The sequence below is a fragment of the Sinocyclocheilus anshuiensis genome, unplaced genomic scaffold (genome assembly GCF_001515605.1).
Source record: "Sinocyclocheilus anshuiensis isolate Anshui unplaced genomic scaffold, SAMN03320099.WGS_v1.1 scaffold1546, whole genome shotgun sequence".
Lineage (NCBI taxonomy): Eukaryota > Metazoa > Chordata > Actinopteri > Cypriniformes > Cyprinidae > Sinocyclocheilus > Sinocyclocheilus anshuiensis.
The window spans coordinates 199,290-208,605 of record NW_015547737.1 but is presented as its reverse complement, the minus strand read 5'-3'; the positions used below and the strand labels follow the sequence as shown (position 1 = coordinate 208,605).

The window sequence follows — 9,316 nt, the reverse complement described above, 5'->3', positions numbered from 1 at the left end:
TCTCATTTATATTATTTCATTATTGTTTATATTAATTTGTATTGATTTGTTTAGATTAATATCATAATTGTTTATATTAATATATAAATTTTTTGTTCATATCTTGTTTGTACTAATATGTTAATTTGTTTTTATATTAATTAGGAAAGTGCTAAATTAAACCAGATATACAAACATGATTTATTTATATTTATATCTTAATTGTTTATATTACTATACTTTTCTTCTTCAGATGTTGTTAGAACATTGTAAATTATTCAGCATGTTATAAAATGCAAATTTTGTGACATGCTGGGTGCATTTTGTTCATGAAAGCCTTTATTATCCAAAAAATGTTTTGGTGTAGTTCAGACGTGTTGATTGAGCTGTGTTGGTTTAGTTTAGCTTTGCTGAGTTTACCTGTGTTGGACTGTGTTTGGGTGGCTCAGCTGTGCTAGGCTGTGTTAAACTGCTTAAGCTTTGTTGGGTTCATGTGGTTCAGTTGAGGTGGTTCAGCTGTTCGGTGTTGGCTCAGTTAAGGCTAAATATGTTAAAGTGCTATAATAATTAATAGCTTCATTACTGTCCGTGTGCTTGAATCAGGGTGTCGCTCTAGCACGTTGTAAATGAGCTGGGCGCTGATGAACTGGCCTTAATTAGACACACACATACACACACACACAAATACTGCACGAGTCACAGCTACAAAATGCTTTAATTAGCATGATAATGATCTGTCATTTAGAAACCCAACCCTCTTAACGCACACACAGCACTGGTATGCTCTTAGTGTGTGTGTGTGTGTGTGTGTGTGTGTTGAAGTCCTTCTTGCCCTCACATGCTCCAGCACTGCACTGCTCACGCTGTTCGCTGGCTTTCCCTTTCCAAGCCCTCGTCTTTCTGTGCGTTCTCCATCTGTGAGTCATTCTTGAGAGCGTTCTGTCATCTTTGCTACTGCCCAAAGCACTGTCTGCAGCAGAGAGAGAGATGAGAAGAGAAGGAATGAGAGAAAAGAATAGACGACAGATCGAAAATGCCAAGAGGTCAAGATTAAACATGCATCTTCTTATAGGATGATTGGTAAATCTGTGTCTTACTGACTATTTCTTAAGTTTACATTGTTATGCCAGTAGGTGACAAGTGAATCTTTATGACTGAGTCATTGAATAATTCATTCAACCAATTCGTTCAAACAATAGTTTAGGAAATGAACAGGTTTCTGTTTTTATGAGTTGGGTCATTGAATAAATGACTCAACTGATTTCTTCAAAACTCTGATAAATTCAGAAATTGAACAGTGAGTCTTTAAGAGTGAGTCATTGAATCATTCATTCAACCAATTTGTTCATACACACTGATTCATTCGGGAAGTGAACAAGTGACTTTCTTAATGAGCGAGTCATTGAATCATTGACTAACCCAATTTGTTTAAAAAACGGATTCATTTAGGAACTAACCAAGTGGGCATTTTGATAAGTGAGTAATTGAATTATTCATTAAATAGGTTTTTTTCAAATGCACTGATTGGAACTGAACAAGTACCTATCTTCATGAGTTATTTACTAATGTTTCACTAATTGATTTGTTCAAAACACTGATTTGTTGAAGTGACTGTCTTTGTAAGTGAATCATTTATTAATTTACTCAACTGATTAGTTCAGGAACTTAAAAAAAATGATTAAAAAAATGTTTTTTTGTGAGTGACTTATTGAATCATTTACTAAGCTGATTCATTCAAAACACTGATAAATTCAGAAATTGAACAATGAGTCTTTATGAGTGAGTCATTGAATAATTCATTCAACCAATTTGTTCAAACACACTGATTCATTCAGGAAATGAACATGTGACTGTCCTAATGAGTGAGTCATTGACTCATTCGTTCAATTGATTTGTTTGAATGCACTGATTCATTCAGGAACTGAACAAATAACCATTTTCATGAGTGAGTCACTGATGATTCTCTAAATGGATTTGTTCAAAACACTGATTTGTTCAAGTGACTGTCTTTATAAGTGAATCATGAATTCATCTTCAGTAACTCAACGGATTTGTGCAAAACACCGATTCATTCAGGAACTAAACAAGTAAGGCCCTGTCCCAAATGGCACACTTCATGTACACTTGCAGTCTTGCGGACTTATAATGGCTGTCGAATGCGCATGTCCGTTAAATCCACGAGACTGTAGGATGTCCCATTCGTCATTTTAGCTTTCAGAAGGGTGCTCACGAGTGCCCCCTTTGCGGCCACTATGCTCTCTCGGTGTGCACTTCTGCCGAGCCCACACTGAGGCGAGCTCCGTAGCAGACTTCTTCCCGACAGTCAAAGCGGCATTACGTCACAAAAATGTGGACTCAGAGGAAGACCGCAAGGGTTTAGGGTGCGATTTGGGACAAGGCCTAAAAAACTGTCTTTTTCAGTGTGTCACAGAATCATTGAATAAACTGATTCATTCAAAACACAGATTAATTCAAGAACAAATCAAGTGACTTGATAAGTCTTTATAGGTGATTTATTGATTGAACAGATGAATTTATGAAGCGACTGTCTTTATGAGTGTGTCATTGAATCATTGACTAAACCAGTTTGTTCAAACCTCAGATTTATTCAGGAAAGCTCAGTTTTTCATGTATAACTTTCAGTTTATATAAAATTGATTTGGAAAAATCCATCATTATATATTTTTAACTTGTTTTGTGTGCAAACTTGATTCAGAGCCTATGAAAATCCATTTGTATGGATCTGCTTATGTTTTACTAAGATGCAGTAGCCCCAAAAAGAAGATATGACTAAGTATTAATAACTGATTGTAATAAAAACAGCATTTTTAGACAACACAGAATTCCTCTAAATAATTTACATGTCAAGACTGTCAGAAATAAAGGTTTTTTGAAGCAGTGTCTTGAAGCGTGTTGACGTCATGGATGACCTTGTTATATGTCCCGTGTTTATTTTCTTCGAGTTGTTATTCCCATGTGCAGAGAAGACATTGATGTGTTGTTTGTTAAAGTGCTCAACGCTTGTAAGTGCTCAGGTGTATGTGCGAGTAGATATTCCCGCAAGGGCCTGGTAGTTGTTCTCCAGAGATTTTCAAAACTTGAAAAGGACTATTTTGGTTTTGAATCTAAATATTCACACATTTTGGGGGTTAGCGTTTATATGAAGGTTCAGATTAGGATTACCTTCAAAATAGGAGCTCTGCTAGATGAAATGAGCGAGAGGCAGGACACGTGTCTACCGTTAACAGCCTGTTCCGTCTCTGCTGCTGTTCTCCACTGTCTGCTCCTGTTTTCGCATTCAGCAGACTCGTGTTCTACGGCTCATGCAGGAAGCGTGCCAGGGAAAAATCTCAGTACGACCGCTAACGGAGGATGATAACAACATTCCTCTTTTTTCCCCCTCCGCATTTCATGCCTCATTCCCGGCCCGCTCTCATCTTTTCCTCTGCGTTACGTCAGTCTTGTTCTGCTATGTCTGATCCTGGCATATAGGGTTTGTGTGTGTGTGTGTGTGTGTGAGAGAGAGGTGCAGCGGGCACTGGGAGGGCATCAAAGACTGTCAGAGCGAATCAAAGACCCTGCCAACCTTGGCAAGCCGGGCACACGCACACACACACACACACATTCCCTTTCACTTTCTGCCAAGTCTTTTTAGCCCGAATTTTGGCCACGTCCGTCCTCTCGTTTGTGTCTGTGTGTGCGTGTTTTCCATGATTGCTCATTACAAATGGCAGAGGTCACTCGGCTGGCAAATGTCCCCACTGCATGGGCCTCCCTTTCAATCTCTATCAATCTCATTTGGGTTCCGTTGTTTTTCCCCTAGTTATCTGTTAATCCTTCTTCTCCTTGGCCATAATTAAACGCTTTAAGATTCACGGAGAACTTGTGTGGTGAGAAAGAACTCGATGGCTCTGTCCCAAATGGCGCACTTGATGCATACTAGTCTTGCAGATTTGTGATGGCCATCGTATGCAGGATTTTCATAGTTTTATTTTAGAAGTTTTCATATATAATGTTAGATTTTCCTGTATTTGCAGAGTAGTCGTTTGGGGGACTCACCAATGTTTATATATGGATATGTATGTCTATTGTATGAATAGTATTTTTAATATTCTTAGGTGTACCAGCTGATGTTGGAATGTTGGTTTTGAGTCTACTCCAAATTTCCCTACCAGGGACAATAAAGTATATTTAATTTCATATATATATATATATATATATTACTCGCCAATGTGTACGTGTTTGTGTGTGTGTACATATACTAGCGTTTAATAGTGGCATTTTTATGTTTATGATAGTGATTTATACCATTTAAAAGATTTACAATATATTTCATATCAAGGACTTAAATTTGTGGCCATTTTTATTTTATTTTAATTAGTTTTAGAGTCGTGAAAATGTAGTGTAGTTTCAGTTTTTCCAATTATTTTTATATTACATAACATTACACCATGTAACGTTTTTCAGCATTCTAGATTTTCTATTCATTTTTTTGTAAACAAAAAAGTAGCCACAATAAAATGTTTTAGAAACATTGTAAAAGAAACTGAACTGACTAAACTGACTAGAGCACATATTAAAGTATTGGGGTGTTAGCTTAGCAACATGCTAATGAATATTACAATCTATTAGAGTTGAGTTTTCTGTGCAGAACTGTATTTGTAAAATCCATAGAATTGTGTATGTGTTCCAAATCATTTAGGTCTACTTACGAGGTTCCATTTAAGTTAGTATGCTGCCTTAGAAGTAAGTGAAAATGACTATACAGAAAATGATGCACAGGTAACAGCAAAGTGCCACATCTCGCAGGAATGCTGAGAAATGTGTAATTTCCTATTATAATAATCTAGGTCTTGTTGTTTGCTGCACTTTCTCTTTTCCTTTTCTCAGATTTTATGCACGAGAAAATGACTTCACTTAAGTGTTTTAGGATATAAGAAACCAGAGTTTTGAGACACATACAAACACAGTAAGCTTTTATACTCTGATACGCCACAAACAACTGTCTCGGTAGTGAACTAAGCGTTTTCTACTGCATTAGATCAGTGTGCTTGAGTGAATGCCAGCTTATCAGTGCCAGCCTGCCAATGCAACAGTGCCCACGTCAGCCATCAGTGCCCTGCAGACCGGCCAATGCAAATGTCAGGGTTTTTAGTGTAGGACAGAGAGAGAATTTACTTCTGGTCATATTTTGTCTTAAAAAGTTTTATTGCTGGTTTTCAAGGATGACTGCATGTCACACAACCTACCCATGTTGGCATCTGGTTAATTTGACATCAACACCAAGATAAGGCAAGTGTTTTTTTTTTTTTAACTATACAAGATTTTATGGTTAGTTGCAAATTATAATTTGGGTGACTTTTCATTGTTTTTGCAGTTTTATGAAGGCAGACTTTTTAAAGACCAAGACGTTTTTAAGACCAATTAAAGAAAATTTAAGAAATAAATTAAAGGGAACATGAGTCTTAGGAGAACATGAGTTGTATTAGCAACGTTTGAAAATGCAGCTTTCAACCGATCTCCATTATTTTTGTTATTAATTTTGCACACAAAAAAATAGTTTACCTAGAATATGGAAATAACTTTTACTGTATCTTTTGGTCACACTGAACATTGGCATTTTTGTCGTTTTCAATGCAAATGTCTAAAAATTCTTAAATCTTGATCTTCAAAAATTCTTAAAGACAATTTTCTGAGAAATGTATCAAAATTAAGTGAATTTATTATGTAAAAAAAGGACAAATATCTGCCAGTGCGCTCAGAAAAATCAACTTAAAGGGTTAGTTCACCCAAAAATGAAAATTAGGCTGCGTTTTACTCACCCCCGAGGCATCCTAGGTGTATATGACTTTCTTCTTTCAGACGAATCCAGTTGGAGTTATATTAAAAACTGTCTTTGATCTTTCAAGCTGTTTAATGGCACTCAGCGGGTGTTGCATTGCTTCAGTCCAAAAGAACTTAAATAAAAATCGCCCATCCATAAAAAAAAGTGTCTCACACGGCTCTGGGGGGTGAACAAAGGCCTTCTGTAGCGAATCGATGCGTTTTTGTAAGAAAAATATCCATATTCAAAACGTAATAATCACTTGAATCTAGCTTGCGCTCACTGTTGTACACTGGAAGCAGTTCTGGAGGAATGACATATGAGGTCAGCTTTGCGCATGCGCCGCTCAGAAGTGACGTACGCGGAAAAGCAGGGGAGAGATCAAAACAAAACAACAGTCAAGAATTAGAAGTACAAAATGAGGATTTGTAAAGAAGAATGTCAGAGGATTTCGATATAAGCCAAGAGGAGACTGGTTTTCCTTTGCTAAAGTAAGGAAACTTTGCTTCTTTTGATCCTGTAAACAAACGTTGGTTTTCATGAGACTCACCGGCGCATGCGCAACGCTGACCTCATACATCATGCTCCCGGAACTGCTTCTGTGTACAACTGCTGGCGCAAGCTACATTAAAGTGATTATTACGTTTTGAATATGGATATTTTTCTTACAAAAACGCATTGATTCTCTACAGAAGGCTTTTGTTCACCCCCCGGAGCCATGTGAGACACTTTTTTTTTTTATGGATGGGCGATTTTTATTTAAGTTCTTTTGGACTGAAGCAACACCTGCTGAGTGGCATTAAATAGCTTGAAAGATCAAAGACAATTTTTAATATAACTCTGACTGTATTCGTCTGAAAGAAGAAAGTCATATACACCTATGCCTCGGGGGTGAGTAAAACGCAGCCTAATTTTCATTTTTGGGTGAACTAACCCTTTAATTTAAAGGGAAAACTAATTTTCATATCCCAGATATATTCTTGTTTTAACCATAAATTCACTTAATTTTGTTTAATTTCTCAAAAAACAAGACTTCATATTTTCAATTTCCAACTCAAGTAAGTGTATCTTGACTTAAGGATGTTTAGATGTTTGTGTTGGAAAATGACAAAAATATGCCTACTAACAAAGATAATCATTTTTTTCAGTACATGCAACATTTAATGCCATTACTTTATTAATTGAAAGACTTTATGCTCTGATTTAAGGCCTTAATTTGTGGAAGGGCAAATTAAGACTTTATAAGACCCACAGAAACCTTGGTTTTGTAAAAAAAAATTGTAACAAGTTTTGTTTCCAGATCCAGTGAATTTAAACGACCTCCGACGACAGTTTTTTCCCTTTCTTTTGGAAATTAGTTCAGTTTCGAGGACACAAATTTCATGAGCTGAAATCACGTCGCAAACGAGTCTGCAGCGGCGTTTTCCCCGCGTTAATACTATGCGGAGGCCTAGCCGTTCGGTGACAAATATCAGCCTGCATGTGATAAAACGAGCATGCAATTTGGCAGCTTTTTTTCATGCTACACCCCCTCCCCCCCATCCCCCATCTCTCAGTCTCTCTCTTTCACATCAAAGCGGCGCCGAGTGCGATATTGAGGAATTCCATTTGCAGAGCGTATTTAATAGGTGCAACGGCAGACACGGGCGCGGCAAGGAATCTGATAAAAAGAGAGAGGCAAGCGAGCGTGAGAGAGAATTAAAGGAAGCGTCAGATCTGGCAGAGACGAGCGAGCGAACGGAGAGAGAAAGAATCAAAAGGGTCTTGCCGGCGGTAGGGCGCTGTGACTCACAAGAGCTCCGTGACTGTTTCCCAAAGCATCCAGCTTTTACCTGCCAGTTACCTCAGACAGCACATTTATTAGCTTAACCGTAATGTCTGTCTACTGATGATCCTAAACCAGCCTTTTCTCGATTAGAAAATGAAGTCAGTGGTGTACGGGACCCATAGTGCAGTTGGGGGCCCCTCTTTCTTTGGGAGGCCCCTCACGACATTATGCACGGCAGAAAATCATGTTTTTAATAGTATTTTTTGTCTAATAGATATAGACAGAGAGACAGACAGAAATAGATAAATATGCAAACAGAGAGAGACCGATAGAAACAGATTGATGGCTGAGAAAGCAAGATATTGTTGATGCAGATCAACAAGGAAAATGATGTCATGACAGCACTGATCCATTTCACACTTGCGAGAACCACTTAAAACATCTTTATTTTTTAAATGTATATTTAAAATGCATCTTTTTGTCATGCTAAAACATGCTTTTTATCTGCAGAGTGGTGTATCTATGGCCTCTAGCAGGAGATAAGTGGTGCATGCTAACCAGCTAATCCCTGACCCCTACAGTTCAGCACAGTGATGTCATGAACAGATGCAACTGGCTGTGGGAAGGACTGACTGCAGGTCAGTGTGGAAAAACACAAAGTTTCGGGGGAATTTGGAACCTGGGTGAGTTTATTCCCTTAAGCAGTGTGGAAAATTTGCATGTCAAGCTGTGTTTTTCAGCACATGGATCGAGACACACACACACACACACACACATACACACACACACAGTTTAATCCTGCGCAATGGGGATAGCCGTCTGGAGATTGTACAGCGTCCAAGACTGAGTCGCCGCTTGCTGACCTTCTCACACACACACTTCTCCCTCTATGGGCCTATATGTCTGTTCTCAGGCGGTGTGCGTGCAGCGTACAGCTTTGATCCCCAGCTGAAGGGTACTTACAGGCCAAATTTCCAAATGTGTAAGAGTCAGCCCTCCCACTGGAGAGAGAGCGAGAGAGACAGAATGAATTCCTACACGGCTCTGGGAATTGGGTCTCGGCAGCTGGAGCTATTAATATATTGCTGCGGCCCCGAGAGAGAGACGGCGAGGTAGACAGAAAGACAGGCACAGAGACAGACATGTATAGAGCCAATGATAGAAAGAAAGAGAGAAACGGACAAAGACATAGAGGAAGAGAATGACAAATAGAAACTGAGAGACAGACAGGTAGATTAGACCGAGAATAAGACTGGTAGAAAGATAGACAGGCAAAGGGATACCACATAGATAGAGTGAAATAATGATTACAGAAAGATAGACAGGTATGTAGAGGCATAGACAAACAGACACAGAGAGAGAAAGGGAGATAGAGATAGAGTCAAATAAAGCGATAGATAGATAGATAGATAGATAGATAGATAGATAGATAGATAGATAGATAGATAGAAAAAACAGGAAATAAACCCAGAGAGACAGACAGTGTGAAAAAATATACAGACAGAAAGAAAGACAGGTATATAGAGGCATAGATAGACACACAGAGAGAAAGAAAGAGATAGATAGATAGATAGATAGATAGATAGAGTTAAGAGAGAGAGAAAGAAAGATATAGATAAAGAGAAAAAGGCAGAGAAGAGAGATAGAGAGCCTGAAGGAGAGACTGGTGAGTGAGAGGCCATGCAGGGAAACACTCCGTGCGTGTGTGTGTGTGTGTGTGTGTGTGTGTGTGTGTGTGTGTGTGT

The 9,316-nt window shown here is 38.4% G+C and overlaps 1 long non-coding RNA gene across 1 annotated transcript in view; it reads right to left on the bottom strand.

Annotated features, from left to right (window-relative positions):
• Positions 1–306: 306 nt before the first annotated feature.
• LOC107704422 (uncharacterized) overlaps positions 307–9,316 on the bottom strand; it is a 44,133-nt gene continuing 35,123 nt past the window's right edge. Inside the window, exon 3 of the long non-coding RNA XR_001635960.1 lies at positions 307–949. This is a non-coding gene — a long non-coding RNA (uncharacterized LOC107704422). The remainder of the gene's footprint in view (positions 950–9,316) is intronic.